We start from the raw sequence: 22,109 nt of genomic DNA, 5'->3' as shown, positions 1-22,109 counted from the left end.
CCCCCACGCCCTACTTCCCCCCGTGCTGTATGCCCCCTACGCTGTCCATCCCCCCACGCTGTCCATCCCACCACTCTGTCCATCTCCCCACTCTGTCTATCCCCCACATTGTCCATTCCCCACGCTGTACACCCCCCATGCTGTACACCCCCCCCCCACGCTGTCTATCCCCCTTCTCATCCATAGCCCTGGTGACCACTGATCTGTTTACCATCTCTATCATTCTGCCCTTTGCAGAATGTTCTGTGAATGTACAGGTTGTGATTGTGTTGAGTGGTTTCCTTCACCTAGGATAGTGAACTGGTGACTCATGGCTTCCGCTGCATGTATCAAAACTTCGTTCCCCTTCATTCCTAATCATAATCCTATAATTTGTTTACCTGTTCCACATGTGAGGGAAAATCAAATTTCTTTTTATTTTGCTATTAAGAATGGACCCAAATAGAAAGTATTTGTGCACAAGTTTGCATATAGTTATGCTTTATTTCACAAATTGATGTGCCTTTTTAGAATTAATGACATCTTCAAGTAGCAAATACAGGTGTGATACGGGTGTAACGAGTTTCCAAGAGTGTGCTGCCAGGCTCCGCCTCCCATCTTCTATGCTGGTCATGTCATCCGTTACACTGTTTTTAGGAGAAGATCCCACCAGACATTATTGTCACGTTTGCTTTGGGTAACTGGTGATGTTTTATATCATTTATTTGAAACTAGAGTTTTATATTAATTTCACTTGTCATTTTTACTTTTCAATTCTTTGTGTTTATCAAAGTTTCTATTATTTTACTTGGGGGAAATGCACTTCATCTGCCATGTATAAATCTCTCTGCTAGTAGTAAATTCTGGTTTTATTTATTTGGAATGTATTTTTCTTTATTTTATAGCTTCTACAATAAGATATTGTAGGACATTCCTGTTTATACAATTCCATTCACAGTTTTTTTCAAAACTATAAAATTTCACTCTGTTATGTAGAAAATATTTTACACAAGCAATCATTAGTTTGCCAAAGTAGTTGACTTCTAAAATGTGTAGCATAGGACTCCAAGAAATTGAGTGATTATTGGCTCTAGGGCCGAGGAAGCAGGGCCAAATTGAAAACCGAGTTTGGGGCTGTCCTCTTCTGCAATTCAGACCCCGTGGGAAATGTGAGGCAAGAAGTTGCTGGGTATAGAAGTCCTTGATGACACACAGGGATGAAACGGATGTTCAGGAAGCTCACACATGTCAAAGAAACTGTAGGAGAGTAAGCAACTTTGGACCTTCAGCCTGCCACTGAGCAGCAGGGAGAAAAGCCCAAAGAACAAGGAGAGGAAGCTCCTACCTCTCACCTCTGTGCTCACCATTGATAAAGCCCAGAATTGTGCAGTTAACAGCAGAGAAATGTTTGTACACTCCAGGATTATTTCAAATGTAAGACAAACAGTTGTGGATTTGGAGGTAGAAGGCAATAGAGTGATAACTAGTGCACATGCCAAGATGGATTACATGCAGAATGCGTGCCCAGGTACCGAGTGAGACATTCTGTGAAGTTTATATTCATTTTTTATTATTGCTTGAATCAATGAGAACAGAATAGATTGACCTCCTGTGACAACTTCAGGAAGAGTCTTTCCTTGCCCCTTTAGGAGTCCATTGGCCCTGGGCCTCACATTAATCTCAGCATCTGTCTTCTTATGGATGATAAGCATCTTCCTGTATCCTTGTTTCCTTACAGGCCACCAGGTTTTATATTCAGGGCCCATCTGAAATACAGTTCAAACTGATTTTGTCTGTAAAACCTTCCATTCCATGTAAATCATCTTCCAAAACTCTGGGTTAAAACAGGTTTTTAAAAAGATACTGTTCAACCCAAAATGACCATTATGAAGGTCCAAATAAAGTAGCACATGCTAATGATAAACAATTGTAAAATTATAACCATAGTTGAGGAAAATTCAACAACAAATATGTGAACCCTGTAAATGAGAATTTATTAAGCTTTGCTGGGAGAAGTTAAGGGAGGCACAAGTAAGTGGAAAGATTTACCATGAAGTTACACTGGGAAATTAAAATTTTATATCAGCTTGCCTCTACTTCTATATGTTCAATTTCATCACAATAAAATTTCCTAACGGTTGAGGTTTGAAGTGATGTCTCATTGGTTAAAGAATAGTCTACTTTCCAGAAGGCTCAGGTTCTATTCCCAGGTTCCACATGACTGATTACAGCCATCTATTCCTCAACTCCCAGGGGTCTAGGGTCCTTTTCTGACATCAGGCATGCATGCAATGCATGTGTGCACATGCACTCTCTCACACACACATATATGTGCAAGCAAAATATCCATACACATAAAGATAAGTCTTTTAAAAAGTTTTGAGAATCAGTTTTTTTATTTGTAGAAATCAATCAGTTTACATTGAAATACCAGAAATATAGTATAACAATAGCATTTTTTTTAGGATTAAAAAATATTGGTGACATCATTTATGTATGAAACAAATTTACTATATTTAAGGTTATGGCAATTGAAGAGGCTTCTTATTATCAATGGAACAGAATAATGACAGAGATAGTGCAAAGTATGTGGGCAATTGATCTATTAAAAAGGATAGTTGAATGGGAAAGGTATGTTTTAATAAATGTCTTAGACATATTAGAATAGCCACATAGGAAGAAAAACAAACTTTAATTTTTATCCATGTAATTAATAAACAAATAATTACAAATGGATTTGAGACAAATATAAAAGCTTACAGCTATAAACTCTATAGGAGAAACAGGAGGCACTCTGTAACCTTAGGATAAAGTCCTTTGCTTCTGTGTATTCAACAACACAGAACGCACAAAGAAATAATTTGTAATTCTTAAGCAACTCTGCCCTTTGACAGCAAAAAAAGGCCCTCAATGCTTCTCTCATCTTGACTCTTCTCAGGGCCCTGTTCCTCTTAGCTCCTGACCTTTCTTCCTATCCTTGACTGAAGTACGAAGATCTGGAAGTGGTGGCTTCCACTTTCCTTTCTGTAGAGCATTTGCTTCAGATTGCATTTCCTGTCAAAATCCTTTAAAAACTAAACTAACTTTTGAGAATTTTATAGTTTGCATCATTTCTACCCTTCCTCTTTTCCCTTCCAAATTATCTACATTTGAGATGAAAACCGTTTGAAAAACATCCTTTCCAGTTTTATAATGGAAGGCAGTCTTAAGGACCTGGGATTCATCTATTCCAGATATTGTCATTAAGGTGGGTAGCCACGCCTCTGCCATTCTCTGCATCAGAGTCGGGGTGCGGGACTTTGAAAAACTCCCTCTTGTCCCAAATGTATGAGAACATTTGCTTTTCACTAGGATAAGACCAATTAGCAAACACAGTTGGCTTCTGGTTTTCTCCTTGGCCCTGAAAGATCTTGGTTTCAGCAAGATTGTGTTTGATTTTCTGTCATATACAAGACTGTTGAAGAAAGTCATCTTTACTGTCTCAAATGTCCAGCCTCATACATGCATTGACTCTATAAGCTGTTGAGAAGATTAAAAGGAAAATCTCTTAGCCCATATAGGAAAAATAAAGTAAAATGATGAAATAAAAGAAAAGTAACATATAGGGAGACAGTATTACCTATACAAATATTTTACCAAAGACTTCTATCAAGAAAGATATTTTACTGTCCATGGTTAGAAGACAACACCACAAGACACATTGTCAAAAAAATAGCCTATATGTGTGTGTGTGTGTGTGTGTGTGTGTGTGTGTGTATGTGTGTGTTGACCAACTTATCAGGGAAAAAATTTAAAATAGTAGTGATAACTAATTCCCACAAAATGGTAAGCATCAAAAACATAAATCTCTAAAGATAACCACAAGTTCTGGCTAAGAGAGGAAGCTAGTGGATATTGTATACATTGCCAGTGGGAATACAATGTTGCAGACACTTTGGAGAACCATGTAAGCAGTTTCTTAGAAAGTTATGCAAATTTCATCAGTTAATTTAGAAGTTCTACTTATAAAGTGGTCTGAGAATAAATGCTTATGTAATGAGTTATCTAAAAATTCACAGAGAAATTAGTTCATAATCCCCTGAACTACAAACAGCCCAAATGTCCCTTACCAGGTGATTTGATAAACTGTAATATCCATGCATAGAAAACTGCCCAGCATCGAGAAGACATGAATTATTGATAATAGATAACATAAATGAGTCTCAATGACATTAAGCTCAATGAAGTGTCAGCACAAAACACCTAAGTATGTAATGATTCCATTTACATGCTGCTCTGGAAGAGATAAAATTAATGTATATAGATAACAGTCAGATCGGTTCTTGCTTGGGGTGAGGTTGAGGGTGGAGGAACGACAGGAAAAAAGCATTAGGGAATCATTAGGGGTAATGAAAAGCTTCATTGCTCGATGGTTGCACTAGTTACACTGATCTATGTAAGTCTTGCAAACCCCATTACTCTACACTCTTCAGATAAGAGCATTTTATTTTCTGGAAAACACATTACTATGAAGTTGATGAAAAACAAAGCATGAATGTGAAAACTTCAGCATGGTGTAAAGCCTGAATTTCAGACTGAATGATGTTTTGTCAGTGAATTAAAGAATTAAAAATTGTTTTTAAAAATTAATTTTTTAAAACTATCTTTTCTTATTTTGCACCCAGTTCCCACCCTCTCCATCCTCACACTCAACCTTCCTTCCCCCCATCCCACCACTCCATCCACTCTTCAGTGAGGGTAAGGCTTCCCATGGGGAGTCAACAAAGTCTAGAACATTGCTTTGAGGCAGGACCAAAGCCCTACTTACTACATATAGGCTGTGCAAGGTATCCCTCCAAAGAGAATGGGTTCCAGAAAGACACTTCCAGTGGCCCCATGGTCTGCCCCAGTCATACAACTGTCACCCTCATTCAGAGGACCTAATTTTGGTCCTATGCTGGTTCCCTCACTGTCAGGTCAGTGTTGGTGGGCTCCTACTGTTGAAGGAGCTGCGGTTTGCATTCCTGCCACCCTGCTCCCTGCCTCCTGACTAGCTTATACCCCTAAATAACAACACACAAACTGTATTCATTTAAACACTGCCTGGCCCATTTCTATTAATGTGTGTAGCACCAAGGTGCGCTTACTGGGAAGATTCTAGCCTACGTCCATCCTGGGTCGGAGCTTAATTGCATCTGCCCTGGAGAGCAGAGGAAAATGGCGTCTGACCTCACTTCCTTCTACCCAGCATCCTGTTCTGTTTACTCCACCCACCTAGAGGCTGGTCTATCAAATGGGTCAAGGCAGTTTCTTTATTAGCCAATGACATTCCTCCATCATCCTACTAGCTCAGATCAGGTGTTTCAGTGGGTATCTGTATCATGGTCTTGACATTTTTGCTTGTATTCTCACTTCTCCCACTCTTTGAATGGACTTTGGGAGCTCAGCCCAGTGCTCCGCTTCTGCTTCATTCAGTTGTTAGGTAAAGGTTTTATAAAGACATTTAAGATAATCATCAATCTGACTAAAGGGCAAGGTCAGTTCAGACACCCTCTCCACTATTGCTTAGAGTCTTAGCTGGGGTCATTCTTAAAAGGATACTAGCTGTGAAGCAAAGGATAATGAGCCTATAGTCCACAATACCAGAGAAATTAGGTAATAAGGAGAACCCAAAGAGAGACACAGGGATCTCCCTGGGAAAGGAAATAGACAAGATCTCCTGAGAAAATTGTAAGTAAGGGTGTTGCTGGGAGAAGGGATGGTGGACAGGAAAGGAAGGGAGAAGGGAGGAGAACTTAAGGGAACAGGATGATCGAGATAGGGAAAGGACAGAGATGGAGAGCAAGGAAAGAGATATCTTAGCTGAGAGAATCATTACAGGGTTAGCAAAAAACCTGATACTAGAGAAATTTCTAGTTTTAAATTCTTTATTCAGTTGGAAGCTGGAAGTGGATGGGAACTCCAGTTATGGTGTTATCTGTTTCATTTGATATCAATAGTGGACACATTAATATGTCATGTGACTAAAATTCACATGGATCTACAAAGGACCCAGAAATAGTCAAAGTGACCTTAAGGAAAGTGGAGATATCATACATTCTGGTTTCAGTAGGTAGTATGTTGGTATAACAAAATTAAATTAAATTTTATTTAAATTAAAATAATAAGATTAAATTAAATTTAAATAATTTAAATAGACCTATAACCCCTGAGGAAATAGAAGAAGTCATTAAAAGTCTCCCAACCAAAGACAGCCCAGAGCTAGATGGTTTTCGAGCAGAATTCTACTAGACTTTCAACATATGAATACTCCACAAATTATTCTACAAAATAGAAACATAAGGAACAGGGCCAAATTCTTTTTCTGAGGCCACAGTCACCCTGATACAGAAAACCCACAAAGACTCAACAAAGAAAGAGAATTACAGACCCATTTCCCTCATGAACATTCATCCAAAAATCAAATCTAAGAACACATCAAAAAGATCATTCACCACGATCAAGTCGGCTTCATTCCAGAGATGCAGGAATGGTTCATCTTATCTAAATCAGTCAATGTAATCTACCATGTACATAAACTGACAGAAAAATCATCATGTGACTATCTCATTAGATGCTGTAAAAGCCTTTGACAAAATCTAACACCACTTCATGATAAAAGTAGTGGAGAGATTAGGGGTATGAGGGACATGCCTAAACTTACTAGAGGCAATATACAGCAAGTGACAGCCAACATGAAATTAAATGGAGAGCAACTCAAAACAATTCCACTAAAATCAGGTAGAAGACATATCGATTTAATATAGTACTTGAAGTTCTAGCTGGAACAATAAGACAACTAAAGGAGATCAAGGGGACACAAATTGGAAAGAAATCAAAGTAACATTATTTGGAAATGATATGAAAGTGTATACATGAATGACCCCATAAATTCTGCCAGGGAACTCCTTCAGCTGATAATCACCTTTGATGAAGTGTCTTGTAGCAAGGGGGCTTGTTTGTCCCAGCTGCCCAGAATCAAAAAAAAAAAATCACACAGAAACTGTATTATTTAAATCACTGCTTGGCCCATTAGCTCTAGCTTCTTATTGTCTAACTCTTACATCTTAATTTAACATTTCTCTTAATCTATTAATTAAACTGCATGCTAAGAGAAAGGAGGTGGAGTCAGAGAGAAGCCATATAGCCCTGCCAGAGACAGATGCCAGAACTTTAGCCAGTAAGAACACAGCCATGTGGCGATATACAGATTAATAGAAATGGGTTAAATTAAGATGTCAGAGTTAGCCAATAAGAAGCTAGAGCTAATGGGCCAAGTAGTGATTTAAATAATACAGTTTGTGTGTGATTATTTTGGGGCTGAGAAGCCAGGGACAAACAAACGGCCTCCTCTCCAACAGTGTCTGGATACAGGATTAACTAAAAAAACAAAAATCATGTCCCTCTTGTATGCAAAATGAGAAAGAAATCAGGGAAACAACACCCTTCATAATAGCCACAAATAATATAACATATCTTGGGAAAACTCTAACCAAGCAAGTGAAAGATCTGTATGATAAAACTTCAAGTCTTTGAAGAAAGAAATTGGAGAAGATATCAGAAGATGGAATTATGTTCCATACTCATGAGTTGGTAAGGTTAACATGGTAAAAATGGCCATCTTACTATTGAATCTACAGATTCAATGCAATTCCCATTAAAATCCCAACACAATTCTTTACAAACCTTGAAAGAACAATTCTCAACTTCATATGGGAAAACAAAAAACACAGGATAACTAAAACAGTTCTGTGCAATAAAGGAACTGCTAGAGGTATCACCATCTCTGTTTTCAAACCCTACTATAGAGTTACAGTACTTAAAAACTGTATGGAATGACATAAAAACAGATAGGTGAATCAATGCAATTAAATCCAAGACCCAGACATAATTCCACTTACCTATGACAACTGTTATTTTGCAAAAAATACCAAAATTATACAATGGGGAAAAAAGCATCTTCACCAAACAATGCTGGCATAACTGGATGCAGGCATGTAGAATAATGCAAATAGATTCATACTTATCACCCTGCACAAAACTTCTTTCCAAGTGGATAGAAACCTCAACAGTAATCCGGTTACATTGAGTATAATAGAAGAGAAAGTGGGAAATAGCTTTGTATATGCTGGTACACTAGGTAACATCCTGACTAGAACACCAGTAGCACAGACACTAAGATAGACAATTAAATGGGATCTCATGAAACTGAAAAGCTTCTGTAAGGGAAAAGATGCCATCAATAGGACAAAACAGTAGCCTGCAGCATGGCAAAAGCTCTTCACCAACTCTAGTTCTGACAGAAGGTTGATTTCTAAAATATATTAATAACTCAAGAAAGTAGACATAAAGAAACTGAATAATCCAATTAAAATATTGGAGTACAGATCTAAACAGAGAATTCTCAGTAAAAGAATCTCAAATGGCTGAAAACACTTGAAGAAATATTCAACATCCTTAGCCATCAGAAATATGCAAATCAAAATGACTCTGAGATTCCATCTTACAACTGTCAGAATGGCTGAGATCAAAAACACAGTAATAACTCATCCTGGAGAGAATGTGAAGCAAGGGGAACACTCCTCCACTGCTGTTGGGAATGCAAACTTGTACAGTCACTTTGGAAATCAGTATAATGGTTACTCAAGAATAAATGTAAGGCCGGGTGTTGGTGGCGCATGCCTTTAATCCCAGCACTCGGGAGGCAGAGACAGGCAGATCTCTGTGAGTTCGAGGCCAGCCTGGTCTACAAGAGCTAGTTCCAGGACAGGAACCAAAAGCTACGGAGAAACCCTGTCTCGAAAAATCAAAAAAAAAAAAAAAGTAAAAAATGAAGCACAGGCCCTGGCCATTGAATCTGAGTCTGCAGCCTCCATTCTGCAGCTTCCTGACCTTTACGACAGCTGTGACACGATCTCTTCCTGGGGAGGGGACAAAAAGGTGACATGAAAAAACATTTACTTCTCTGGGGGGTGGTAGGTGCTACACCCTAGCTTTCATTTCCTTATTAAACATTTCCCTGGTAGTCAAAACCACATTTATTTTTTGTGCCTTGGAGAAGTAAAAGAAGTCATCTCTGTCCTAGCTAGTAGGTGGCCCTGGCCATTTCTGAATCCCTGTCTGTCACCAGAGCCCATGCAGGCACGTGCTGTAGCTCTCTGTAACACTACACTGTAACAATGAGTGGGTCTGGCTGTTTGTGTTTTCTGTCCTCCCACCAGGTCCCCTCAACTGTTTAGCCCCAGAGAAAAATCACACATAGGTCTCTATAAGTAATAAGTTGATTGGCCCATTAGCTCTAGCCTCTGCTGGCTAACTCTCACATCTTGATTAACCCATTTTTCTGATCTATGTTAGCCATGTGGCTCAGTACCTTTTTTCAGTGGGGCAGATCACATCCTGCTGCTTCTGGGATCTGGGCAGGAGTTGGAAGAGTCAACTTCCTTCTTCCCAGAATTCTCCTGTTCTCATTACATTATTTCTACTTCCTGTCTGGCTTTCCCGCCTTTATTTCCTGCCTGGCCAATCAGCATTTATTTATATTATGATTGACAGAATACAGACAATTCTCCCTCACCACTACACTACATGTTACTCTCCAGAATGGCTCTTTCTCCACATCCCCTTGTCATTGAGCACAATTCTGTGTTCCCCAGAGGCTCTGAAGATCCTTTTATTTCTTGTCTCAGGGACCTGTTTGCCTCTAGTCAAGGACTGTGGATAATTAGCTTACAATATACAAGGAAAAGAATTTACCTTACAGATTTACAACCTTGGTATGGACTGGAAATAATCCTGGATTTTAATAATACTATCTATATAGTAGCCATCTACGTGAAATTGTAAGAAAGTTGAAGTAAACCAAAAGGCAAAATAAATTGCTTCAATCTAGGCTGAGTTATTCCCCATTAGTTTTAAACTCAAAATCATGTTTATAAGTTTTTTGATATAATCTAAACTGGCCAATCTATTTTGAAGAGCAGTCGGTGTTTAACTTGCCTGCCTAAGAATTCTTTACAGTTCTCCTTTTGATCAAATTAGTGCAATGAATTGTGCTTAGTGTGGAAGAGCTGCCTTGGAGAGGAAGCCTGTAATATGTGCTTGCTCCATTTTTTAGCTGTATTTTCTTTCTACCACAACTCTGTTCCAGAGACCGAAGTAAAGGCTAATTCCCTTGTGGGGGAAGTTCATTCACAATGCTGGCAGCAATCTGCAGAATTTCATGACTCGGGCTCTGAACACCTCGAAAGTGCACAGACAGCGATCTCCTGAAGCTTTATTGTGCCAGCATCAAGGTCAGCCAGTGAGCCTCAGCTCGCATTTATACCACTAAAACTTGGGCAGGAAAGAGAAGCTACTTTTTTGGGCAATGTTCCAATAGAGCCAAATGTTTTGCCCTCTAGTATAAAAATATAGGTGTGGTACGCTACTTGTTGCCTACAAAGATTCTTGCGTCTTTGCTAACAATATTCTGATATCATTCTTAGCTCGATTACCCAGCCCCGGGATGTGAAACTGGTTTTTCTAATTCATGAGTGCAATCCTCCACCATCGATTCAACACTGCATGTGCATGTGATTTGACCTTCACAAATGAGTAGCGCTGAGAAGATAATTCCCCATTGATTAAGAGAGACGGAAGGTGCTTTTCTGTTCTTTGCTTTCTTCCGGTTTTGGAAGCTGTTTTCTCAGAAGTGCTTACCCTACCCTCGCTGTGACACAGGGTTTGAGGCATGAGACAGCTAAGCAAATGTCTCACAGTCCTGCAGGAATGGCCGAGTTGCACTCCTGAACTGACTCCAGTTAGTTCTGTGACTTTAAATTTCTTGTCACATGAGGAAATGGAGCAGAGTTATCACTTCAGCTTCAAGTGATCTGGAACTTTGTTACTTGCTGTGGAAAGCATCATGGCTATTGATCCCATGCCTAACACAGATGATTTTTTTCTCTCCCTTCTGCCCTTAAAGCAGATGTCAGCATTGCTGTGGTGCAGTTCCCACATGGGTGACTTACTGAAGAGTTTTAGTGGCAATACTGTTATCTGCTAACATTTTTAATGGTTTTTAATTCCTAAGAAGACAGAGTCAATATGAAGTCATCCTTGAATGCATTTCTTAGGTATCTCTTATCACTCACGGAGAAAGGTTAGGATGATGGTGCCTTGAGTTACTGCCTACTTTGTTGCTTACTTATAAATGCTTGTATTTGTCATTTGGCATTCACCAGACAAGATTTCTCTGATTTGAGTTTAAGCCAATAGAAAGTCTTTTTTAGTTGGTATCTGAATGTAGCATGGAGACTTTCTTTGGGTGAGCTTTTAAGCATAAAAGTTATGCCTTGGGTTGACATATTTCAGTTAATAAGAACTAGCCAGAATCAGAACTATAGAAGTCAAAAAGCAAGGGTAGTTCCTTCAGAGACTTTCCCAGAACTACGGACTTTGATGGATTAGGTCTTTGTTTTAGTTTTGGCAGATGGTTCTGTCTACATGCTGAGTTTTACAGCCAGAATGGCACTCTCATGGAGTCAGCCATGCTAAGATCTGGAGGCTTACTAAGGTTGGGACCCTGTTACAGTATTGATGTCCCAAGAGGGAGTTTAATTTGGTCCTGGTAAGAACGCATGCATATGACCATCTAATCAAGATAAACTAATATGCATGATATACATCTGCCCAGTATCTCTTTTCTATAATATTTACTTCAGAATTTCTTTTTATTTTCTTGGTAAGGATATACACTAACATTCCAGAGGCTTTGGAGACCATTGTAAATAATTTATACTTTGAAAAATGCCTGCTCAGGGTACAGAGAGCAGGGCGCTTGCAGGGTCAGATAGTGTATTATTCTGAATGTTGACAGTTCAATTGCACCTGGGGGTCCAGAGAAGGGAAACTTTCTCCCTTACTACACATACTGAAAACAAGAATGTACCTTTTGCATATTCTGAAGATTTATTCTTCTGCCATGACTAGATGGCCCCCACTGCCATCTTAAACCTTGGCCAGAAAGCTCCACTATGCTTGGCATTGCTATGAAGACAGGTATTTATATCAAGGCATGTTCCGCTTTATTTGCCTTGTCTTTGCTTTGCATGTCCTCGGGTCAGGTGGCCAGTGTATTTCTGCACTATCCTCTTTCTGCATAAATACTTGGTTATGGTAATTAGTCACACCCAAGACTTTTTGTGGGTCAGGGAAATGTAACTTCCTATGGGTCCTCACACCAAAGGACAGAAGGTCCATCCAGAGAATGGAATAAAGTTCATGGTAGTAGGACATGATGCTTGGTATTTCCTTGCTCTGAGGTTGTTTGCAAATGGCAACTCCATGTCATTCCAAGTGTTCTCATATGCCAATGCTGAGTGCACAGGCTTAACTGTTAATTTTAACTTACAAGCTCATGCATGTAGATCTAGTATAGATTTGAAATGTGTAACAAGTTTCTTAAGAAACGTTTCTTTTTATTAAGTGATAAATACCAGTAACACCAGAGTAATTGTTATAATGCTTTTGTTTCTAGTGTTTTACATATAAATTAAGTATTGAGACGATATTGAGCATCTAAAATTTGAGTATCATAAATTCTATAACTCTTATTTCGTTGTTTTTAGAGGTAAACATCAATATATATCAAAAGTGTATGGAGTTTATTAGAGAAACACTTACTAGAAGAACTGAATCCATAGATCATCAGACTAGTGTCAAAAGGGGAGATGGGCCAGGCAGTGGTGGTGTGATGGCGCACTCCTTTAATCTCAGCACTTGGGAGGCAGAGGCAGGCAGATCTCTGTGTTTAAGGCTGATTGAGTCTATAAAGTGAGTTCTGGGACAGTCAGAGTTGTTACACAAAGAAACCCTGTCTCAAAAAAAAAAAAAAAACCAAAATAGGAAGGATGGGGAAAAAGTTGGATGTTAGTATTTCCCAGGGTGTTCAGTCTGAGGACAGTATGGTTTTGTGTTGAAAAGTCTATGGATCAAAGTTGGCCAGCCTTGTGTGCCAACTGAATGGGGTCGGGGACTGAGACCTCCTTCATCTAACAAAATATAATAATAATCAGAAAGTTTTATACCATGTGTTATGTTGATGAACCTGGTGGTGAAGTTACATGGCATGTAATCTTTATCTTTAGTAGAGATGGATGCCACCATATGGTTCCTTTTACTGTGATGAGGCACCAGCCAAGACTGAGGCAAGCCACGTGGCTGCTATTCAAAAGAATCAACCTCCTGAAACTGAAAAGCTTCTGAAAAGCAAAGGATATGGCCAACAAGACAAATGACAGCCTACAGAATGGGAAAAGATCTTCACTAACCCCACATCAGACAGAGGTCTGATCTTCAAAATATACAAAGAATTCAAGAAATTGAACACCAAAAGATCACATAATCCAATAAAAAAATGGAGTACAGACCTAAACAGAGAACTCTCAACAGAGGAATCAAAAATAATTAAAAGACACTTAGGGAAATACTCAACATCCTTAGTCATCAGAGAAATGCAAATCAAAACAACTCTGAGATTCCATCTTACACCTGTAAGAATGACCAAGATCAAAAACACTGATGACAACTTATGCCGGAGAGGTTGTAGGTTAAAGGGAACACTCCTGCATTGCTGGTGGGAGTGCAAGCTGGTACAGCCCCTTTGTATGTCAGTGTGGAGATTTCTCAGAAAATTAGGAAACAACCTTCCTCAAGACCCAGTAATATCACTTTTGGGTGTATATTCAAAGGATGCTCACTCATGCCACAAGAACATGTGCTCAACTATGTTCATAGCAGCTTTGTTTGTCATAGCCAGAACCTGGAAACAACCTAAATGCCCTTTGACCATAGAATGGGTAAGGAAAATGTGGTACATTTACACAATGGAGTACTACACAGCAGAAATATAATGACATCTTGAGTTATGCAAGCAAATGGATGGAGCTAGAAAACATCATTTTGAGTGAGGTAACCCAGACTCAGAAAGACAGTATCACATGCACTTACTCCTACGTGGTTTTTAAGCATAAAGCAAAACAAAACAAAACAAAAAACAGCCCACAAATCACAATCTCAGAGAACCTAGACAGTAATGAGGACCCTAAGAGAGACATACTTAGATCTAATCTACATGGGTAGTAGAAAAAGACAAGATCTCCTGAGAAAATTGGGAGCATGGGGATCTTGGAAGATGGCTGAAAGGGAGGGGAGAGGCAGGGAGGGGAGCAGAGAAAAATGTAGAGTTCAATAAAAATCAATGAATAAAAACAAAAAAAATCTATATAATGCAGTATGATGCAGTGGATCTATTTTTCCAAACAAGATTTGGGTCATATATGTAGCATATTGCAGGAAATTAAAATTACCTATGTATAGATATAAAAATCAGCCTTTTGTTTCAAGTTTTAAGCTAAAATATTCAATGGCTGAGAAATAGCTAATAGATGCTGATTGACTGTAGTGAGCTTTGACCTTTGAGTTCATATCTCAGGGTGGGTACAATTTTTTTGTGGATCATGTGGAATTTGTATATAAATTATGTGCTATGTTTCTCTATGTTCCTTTTCCTTTAGAATAGTCATCTACAGAAGCATTAAAAACACTCTCTATAGAATTTTAAGATGAAACTTTAGGCAATAGCCATGGAGTATTTTTAAGAAATCTTAAAAAGATCTTTTGGATAGTGATATCTTGAGCAGCATGCTAATGTAATCTGCCAGTTATTGACAGTGTAGAACAATCAACCTTCATATTATTTAGTGGCACAGTAATATTTGTAGGCCCTTTATCAGTAAGGGATTATTTCTATGAGCTACAGCATTTGCAGAAGCATTATCCAATAAGCTATTAACTTGCTGAGTTCCGGGTGTTACACTTCCCATAGAATTTAACCTTGAGTTTTCAGGAAGCAATATTGGAGCAGAGCCAAATCCCTAGTAGCGAGAAACAGAAAAGAGTGTACCCAATGGTATGACCCAAAATTTTAAATTTTGTTCTTACCATGAAAGTTAAGCACTCATTTAAACATTTCCTAGCTGAACAGCAGAAGAGACAATTCTTCACATCAGTGGTTCTCAACGTTTGGATTGCAACCCTTTGGGTGTCGAAGGACCCTTTCAAAGGGGCTGCCTAAGATCATCGGAAAACACAGGTATTTTCATTACAGTTCATAACAGTAGCAAATTACAGCTATGAAGTGGAAACAAAAATAGTTTTATGATTGGGGATCACCACAACATGAGAAACTGTATTAAAGCGTCACAGTATTAGCAAGGTTGAGAACCACTGGCCTAGAGGAAGAATCAGCGATAAGCATAAGGATAGATTCTATTGGTGGAGAATGCAAACTTCATGGGGCCTCTTTCTTAGAAATGAGTTCTACTAATTGAGAGACAAAGCTTAGGGTTAGGGCCTCGACAATGTTCATGATACTGGGGGATTCTTTTAGGTAAAGACTGGCTCCTAATAAATAGCAAGGGATCCCCAGGTTGTTTGACCACTTTCGCTTTGTCATTCCAGACATCATTCATTTCCTTCCTTTGAAAAAAACAAAAAAGGTTCATGTGATTGACAATCCTGGTTTCTCCAGGGCTTACTCTAAGCTGTGCTTCCTACTCAGTACCACTGTGGATACCAGACCATACTGGCTGGAGTCTTTGGGCAGTTTATTTTCCCCTCAAGTTAGATGACTGCACAATGTAGCCTCTCAGAGATAACCTCCAATAGTTTCCTAGATGCTGTAGAACCCACCACACATCACGTAGCTAAAAATGGCAGAAAGAAGTTCCTAACTGAGATTTTTGGAAAGTTTGTCTCTGTATGATATTCTGAAAATAAAAGATGCTGGTTTTTGATGGGTCCTGCAATCCCCGAGCTTGTGAATAGACAGAATTATAATTGATCTCTACCTTTACAACACTTTGACTTTTTCCACTTTCTCTGTCTGTTTCTCTCTGTCTCTCTCTATTGCTCTGTCTCTCTGCCTCTCTCTCTCTTTCTTACACACACACACACACACCACCACCACCACCACCACCACCATCACCACTCATGAACTTGGGCCCCCAAACCCTGACTTAGGGGTGAAAAGGGGATGAAGAGAGGACACACACAGAAGAGTGGGATTGAGTGGTCTTGACAGATGGAAAAGTCACAGCACCCATAAAGCTCAGTATGCTTGCTATATACAGTCGAGCAGGGAACCAGGATCATTGCATACAAGAAGCCGGCTTAGTTAACCTTGGTGGGATCAGTTTCTGTGGGAGAGTAGTCTTCAGTCTGTAAATATCCAAGTGGAGAAAACTCTGGTGGATGTTTTTCACATACACGGTTAGCATTCACACTCAGTCTTACGGCGGTCTTTGCCATCCCTCTGAACCTCTAGGCAGGTTTAGGGGAGTTTGCCAATTTCCCATGAAGGTGTCACCTGTGTGTTATTGGGTGCCTAGCAGCATCCCTGGTCTCTACCCAAAGAGACTTTACTGCCACTCTCACACCAGTTATGCTAGCCAGCAATGCTGCTAGACACTGTAAAGTGTCTCCTGGGTACAGAATCATCACCTAACTGAGAGCCACTGACATAAATCACAGCTGTCATACACAAGATAAACTTTGTCTGCAGCGTAAGAGTTATTAGCATGATAACAGAGAAAAACATTTTAAACAAATACATCAGGTAAAGGGGATTTAATTTAAAAACTCCACAGCCAGCCAGTTCTGCTGATGACAGCTCGCTGCAGCCAGACTCCTAGAGTTACACTTGAGGGGTCTCCCAATCAGCAGCTAAATTTAGGGAGAGAGCGCCAAGTGGCTGATTCTTTCTTGTCCCTGCTGGTTCAGCTCTCAGTGGACAGCTTTCAACAGGGAGATTGTGAGTACTGTCCATGACTGCAGGGGGATGTCTCACATCTCTCAAATCCACCTGTTCCACAGGTCATGGTGCTCACAGTTTACCCTTAACATCTTAGATCAAAATCTGCTAACGCAGGAAAAAGCCAGGAAGGCTCCTTTATATCCTGCTCCCTGGATGCTGTCATTAGTCTAATGTGATTGATGTCTTCCAGTTGTTACTAGTAAAGGACATGAGACTTGGAGCACTTGGCTGGATTACGGTTGGGATTCCTTGATGAGTCTTGTTGATACTTCTTTTCTCTAATCAACTATTTTCTCAGCAGGCTTTCTCTCCCTCCAAGCTACATCTGTGAAGTTAACACCCTGGTAGAGTCTACTTTCTCCTCCCTAATTCTCTTTAGCTTTATTTGTAGTTTGGTTCTGTGGGGGATCCCAAACCTATGGTGTGTAAAATGTGGCACATATCAAAACTGCTGACACTCTTTCAAAGCAGAGGGAGAGAGAGCCAAGTTTCAGGAGTGTGCTCAATTTGTAAAATGGGTTGGAAACTCTTGATATAGGAAAATGTCTGGGATGTTTGAGAAATGACATTGATGTTCCTAGCTGGAGAAAGGAGACTGTGGACCTCTGTTGAGTGCAGCCATGAGTCTGCTGCGCCCACTCATTTTCTCTTTTCTCTCTTTTGTGTATGCCCTTCCTCACTGAGGGACATTATATCATGCCATTTCTTCCTAGTTCTCTGGCGGGAGAGGGGAGTAGCTAGAGAAGAGCATGGTGTGTGGGGACCTGGCGCACAGCGCCTGTCGTACATCATTCTTACTCCTGCTCTGCAGTCAAAAATGCTAAGTGGCAGCCTCAGCAGAACTGTCCCTGAGGAGCCTCCAGCAGGAGTTTCCTCTAATGTTTAGTGATCAGATCTGACCAGATGGCAGAGTCTGGGAACTTTCTGAATAGTTACTTTTCGATCATTTCTACTATGCTTCCTAATTCTCCCTGGACCAATCATCCTTAGGCTCTGATAGTTGTAAGAAATCTCACAATTTGGCCTATGAGACTATTACTGATGATCATTTTCCAGAGTTCAATGGGAGAGCAATTTTCTTTGTTGGCAGCAATTTTATTTTAAGGGACTGAAGTGACAGACTGTGGCAGATTGATAACCATGGAGGATGGGGGATTAAATGGATTTAGGCTCTACCAATGTTGTTGTGTATACTTAGTCTGAGTAGAAAGACCACAGCTAGAGCTTCAGGGTTTTTTGTATATTATTCCCATAGACCCTGAATTTTGGGCTGCTGGTCACCCATGCTTGAAGTCTGGGCTGCTGTTGTGGCTGTTGTAATGTCTTCTTGAGATAATATGCTCATTTGTAGAACGATAGTCACTGAGAGCTCACAACTGGATTTCTTGCCCAGACAGTTGTCCTTGGCCACCTCAATAGAGGGAACTATTTCTATCCACATTAGTCATCCTCAAGGTTCTAGTTCAATGACCTAAGAGGGAGAGGCAAAGGCTCATTCTTTTGCCTCAGTCCTGGTCATTTCTGAAGGACCATCTGAGTTCTAAAGTTGTGTATGGAATTGGTTGAGGCTTCTGTGTAGCAATTTTATTCCAAACCATCCTCTTAGGCTTCTGTCTTCATCCTATTATAGGTGATATTTACCTAGAACACTCCCCTATACATTCTGTTCACTGAACTCTCTTCCAGTTACGCTTCTGGAAGTCAGACTTAGACAGTCACTTCACAAGGAAGGACAGAAGTGAATGTCGTGCCAACTAGCTCTAAGGATAGTCAGCCATGGTCTGAGGATGACTCATCAGAACACAAATATCTTTTATTTAACACTGGAAATAGTATGAAGTTTTAAAATTAGACAATGATATTTTTTGTTAATGCCAACTTAGACATCTTTCACCACCACTTGAAGCGTAGTGCCAGGAATGGGTTATATCTACTTGAGTTGTTCACTCAATGGAAACTCCCAGACATCTTGGCTATAACCAAGACTGTTGGCAGCTCTCCACAAACTGGAAGTGAGATTCTATTACTTAAGACAGCACTTATATATCTTATTGAACACAGGGAATTTGAGCTGATGCCTAACCAGAGATTTTACCCATACTGACTGGTGCTCATGGTACTCAAAGGCACTCTATTTGTAACCAGAGGAGGAAGGTTACACCAACCCAGTAACAACTCTTTGATATACAATGGTGAACTGCTTGTAGATACAGTGGTGCAATAGTGTCCCAGAAGTTGTGGGAATAACTAGCCTGTTTTTTGACTGGTTTTAGGGTCCACTCCATGAGATAGAACATATGTCTGACACTGCTCTGGGAGCCAAGTCACTTGAGATTAGATAGGCCATGGGCCTAGGAAATAACCAAATAGTACTGTTTTGATAAAGGACAAGAGTAATAAAATGACTCCTAAGGACGTCTGCTATCCAATAATTTAATTATTGTTTTTTAGTTATGTGTATACAATGCATACTTTTTTTCACTTTAGAAATGGTTTTATTTATGTACAAATTAATAGGCAACATTCTTTCCATTCTGTTTTCCAAAAACAAAGAGTTTTTGTTTGGCAGGGATTTTTTTTTTTTAAAGAAAATCAAAAATGCTTGGTGTGATGGTGCACACCTTTAATCCCAGCATACAGGAGGCAGAGGCAGGTAGATCTCTGTGAGTTCCAGGATAGCTAAAGCTACACAAAAGAGAGACTCTGTCTCAAAAAAAAAAAAAAAAAAAAAAGAAAACCACAAAATAAATTTTAAAAGGCACCAAGATTCTTCTGCTTCTAGACCATTGCTGGGCTGGAGGGAATTGGGGGTGGAGGGAGCAGAAGTCCCAACTTGGAGTTGAGCATTCTCCAAAACCTTAACAAGGTACCATTCAGGAAGTTTATTAAGCCCCGCCCCACACCCACCCCCACAAGCTGCTGACTAATCGCTGAAGTGGGACAGACAGCCCAGCATAACTCAGCAGCAAGGTGGCACTGTATGAGGCCATTATGCAACTCTAAGGAGACACTAAAGAGACTAAAGCAAAACAGGAGGCTGGGGTTGTCATGAGAACGGTTAGTTCCTTGCTGTGACCTCTGCATCAATAACCCTAATGAACAGACTATCCTCGTGCAAGAAAAATATTACTTTATTACAAATTTCACACTAGCATGATAGTCAGTGCAGAAATGCTGCCTGGTGCCATTAAGCAACGATTCAACCATGTTATGCCCAGGGTTCACACCTTCATCTACACACAAACTTTCGCGTTTCTGTGAGCATAACACAGTGAAGCAGAACATTGAGTTGAGACCTAACACCTGCAATGGATGTTTTAACAGGCTGCACTGTAGAGAGAGTGCGTGAGTCACCTTTGCCTGGGGGACATTATGTAACCAATCAATAACTTAGGGACCGACAGTCTCCACTGGTTTCCAGTGTGCACAGGGCTGGCTGCAGGCGGCACCATTAGGAAGTGCCCTCCGTGTCCACATCCTCCTGTAACTGCTGTACCATTTTTTCCTCCAGCTGCTTTCCTTTGCCTGCAAGAGGAGCCAGGATATATGGATGTTCTGTTTGACTTCTTTGATATCCTGAACCTTCTGCAGCTCTTTGTTTTTCTTCAAGCTGTTCATTATAAACTTTGCCTGCCGTTTCTGTTTGATCTCTTCAACCCTCTTCATCGCATCAATAGTTTTATTCCACAGCTCTGGCTGGTATTTCACAGGTTCGTTTCTATGTTTTTCAAATTCAAATGAGTTGTCCACCGTGAGCTCCTTGCCAGCTGCCTTCCGGAAGGCTTTAGTCCACCTGACCTTGCTTGGATTCCGCTTCTTCTTGAAGTTTCTATGACACTTGGATTTGCAAAATCGGAACACCTTGCAGTCTTTGCGGACGAACATCATGCTGTGGCCAGGGTAGATCGGCTCGGAACAGAAATAACATTTCTAGATCCTCCTGTTGACTCTGCATGGGCCCCCTACAATGCATACTTTGACTACTTCCACTGGCCGCCTCCCTTCCTTATTCACCTCACATGCTTTAGATATTAAGAGAATTAGCCATTTATATAGAATTTGATTTGGTGTATAACTACTTCTTTTAGTTTCTTATTGTTTTCTTTTGTGCTTAAATCCTTTTGTTATATATGCACGTGTGTGTGTAAGTGTATGTGATGGTTTTTCCTCCTCTTCTTTTCTGCAATGTTCTTTAAAAATTTAAAAATTACCTTGCTGGCAAAGGAAGCCTATACCTAATAATCAGAAATCTGAAGGGAGATGGTAAATTATTAAGAGTTTTGAACATTGTGAGATGATTCTTGATGTATTTGGGAAAGTTGTATCTTTTTCTCAATTTAGTTTTTCAAGTTTACTTTTGCACTTTTTTACTCTCTCTCTCTCTCTCTCTCTCTCTCTCTCTCTCTCTCTCTGTGTGTGTGTGTGTGTGTGTGTGTGTACAGCTGACACAGTACAAGCACATCAGGAGATCAGAGCACAGCTTGAACAATCAGTTCTTTCTTTCTACCAAGATTCTTATTATGCAACATGGGCACTTAATTCAACCAAGAATTTCCCAGGTATAGGCCACAGTTAAATGATGGAATATCCATTATTCAAAAGCTTAAGTCTAAGGACCAGATACATAACTAATTCACTCCCAAATCTATAACTCACCGTGATAGTACATTGAGAATAATACATGCTTCTCTGTTGGGAAGAAAATTCCTGACTATAGTTAAAGTACTAAAGGAAGTAAGAAAATTTGTAGAGGATGAGACTGGGTAATGTTTTAGAGCATGGTTGGTAAATGGTCATAAAGCACCAGCAGGAGAGTCCAGGCTTTGGACACTGTAGACTCTCTGTTGCAGTTATTCAACTGTACAACACAAATGCATGAGTGTGGGTATAGTATGTGGGTACAGTAAATAAAATGCTATTTACAAAAGCAAACAACAAGTTGATTTTCATCTATGTGTCATAATTAACTGGCCCTTCTTAAAGAGGACAATTGAGAGTTTATTAGCACTGAGAGATGGCTCAGTTGGTAAAGGAACCGATCCTCGGGCCTGTTGACCTGAGCTTGATTTCTATGGCCTTCACGGTTGAAAGCACTGACTCCTCTAACTCGTTCTCTAACCCTGCGATGTGTACGAGTGTGGAAGTAGCTAGTGTCTGACCTCACACACACAGAGCGTATGTAAGTGTAAAAACATTGGAAATGAGTTCATTAGTAGATGAGAAGCAGCAATGAGGAAAGAATTCACACACAGCT

The 22,109-nt window shown here is 39.9% G+C and overlaps 1 pseudogene; it reads right to left on the bottom strand.

The window, feature by feature from the left end:
• Positions 1 to 20,246: 20,246 nt before the first annotated feature.
• On the bottom strand, positions 20,247 to 21,524 carry LOC121434699 (annotated as a pseudogene).
• Positions 21,525 to 22,109: the final 585 nt, after the last annotated feature.

Source organism: Microtus oregoni, unplaced genomic scaffold (assembly GCF_018167655.1).
Source record: "Microtus oregoni isolate MIOR12 unplaced genomic scaffold, Mior012 000044F_ref0000062, whole genome shotgun sequence".
Lineage (NCBI taxonomy): Eukaryota > Metazoa > Chordata > Mammalia > Rodentia > Cricetidae > Microtus > Microtus oregoni.
This window is presented reverse-complemented; position numbering and strand designations above follow the sequence as displayed.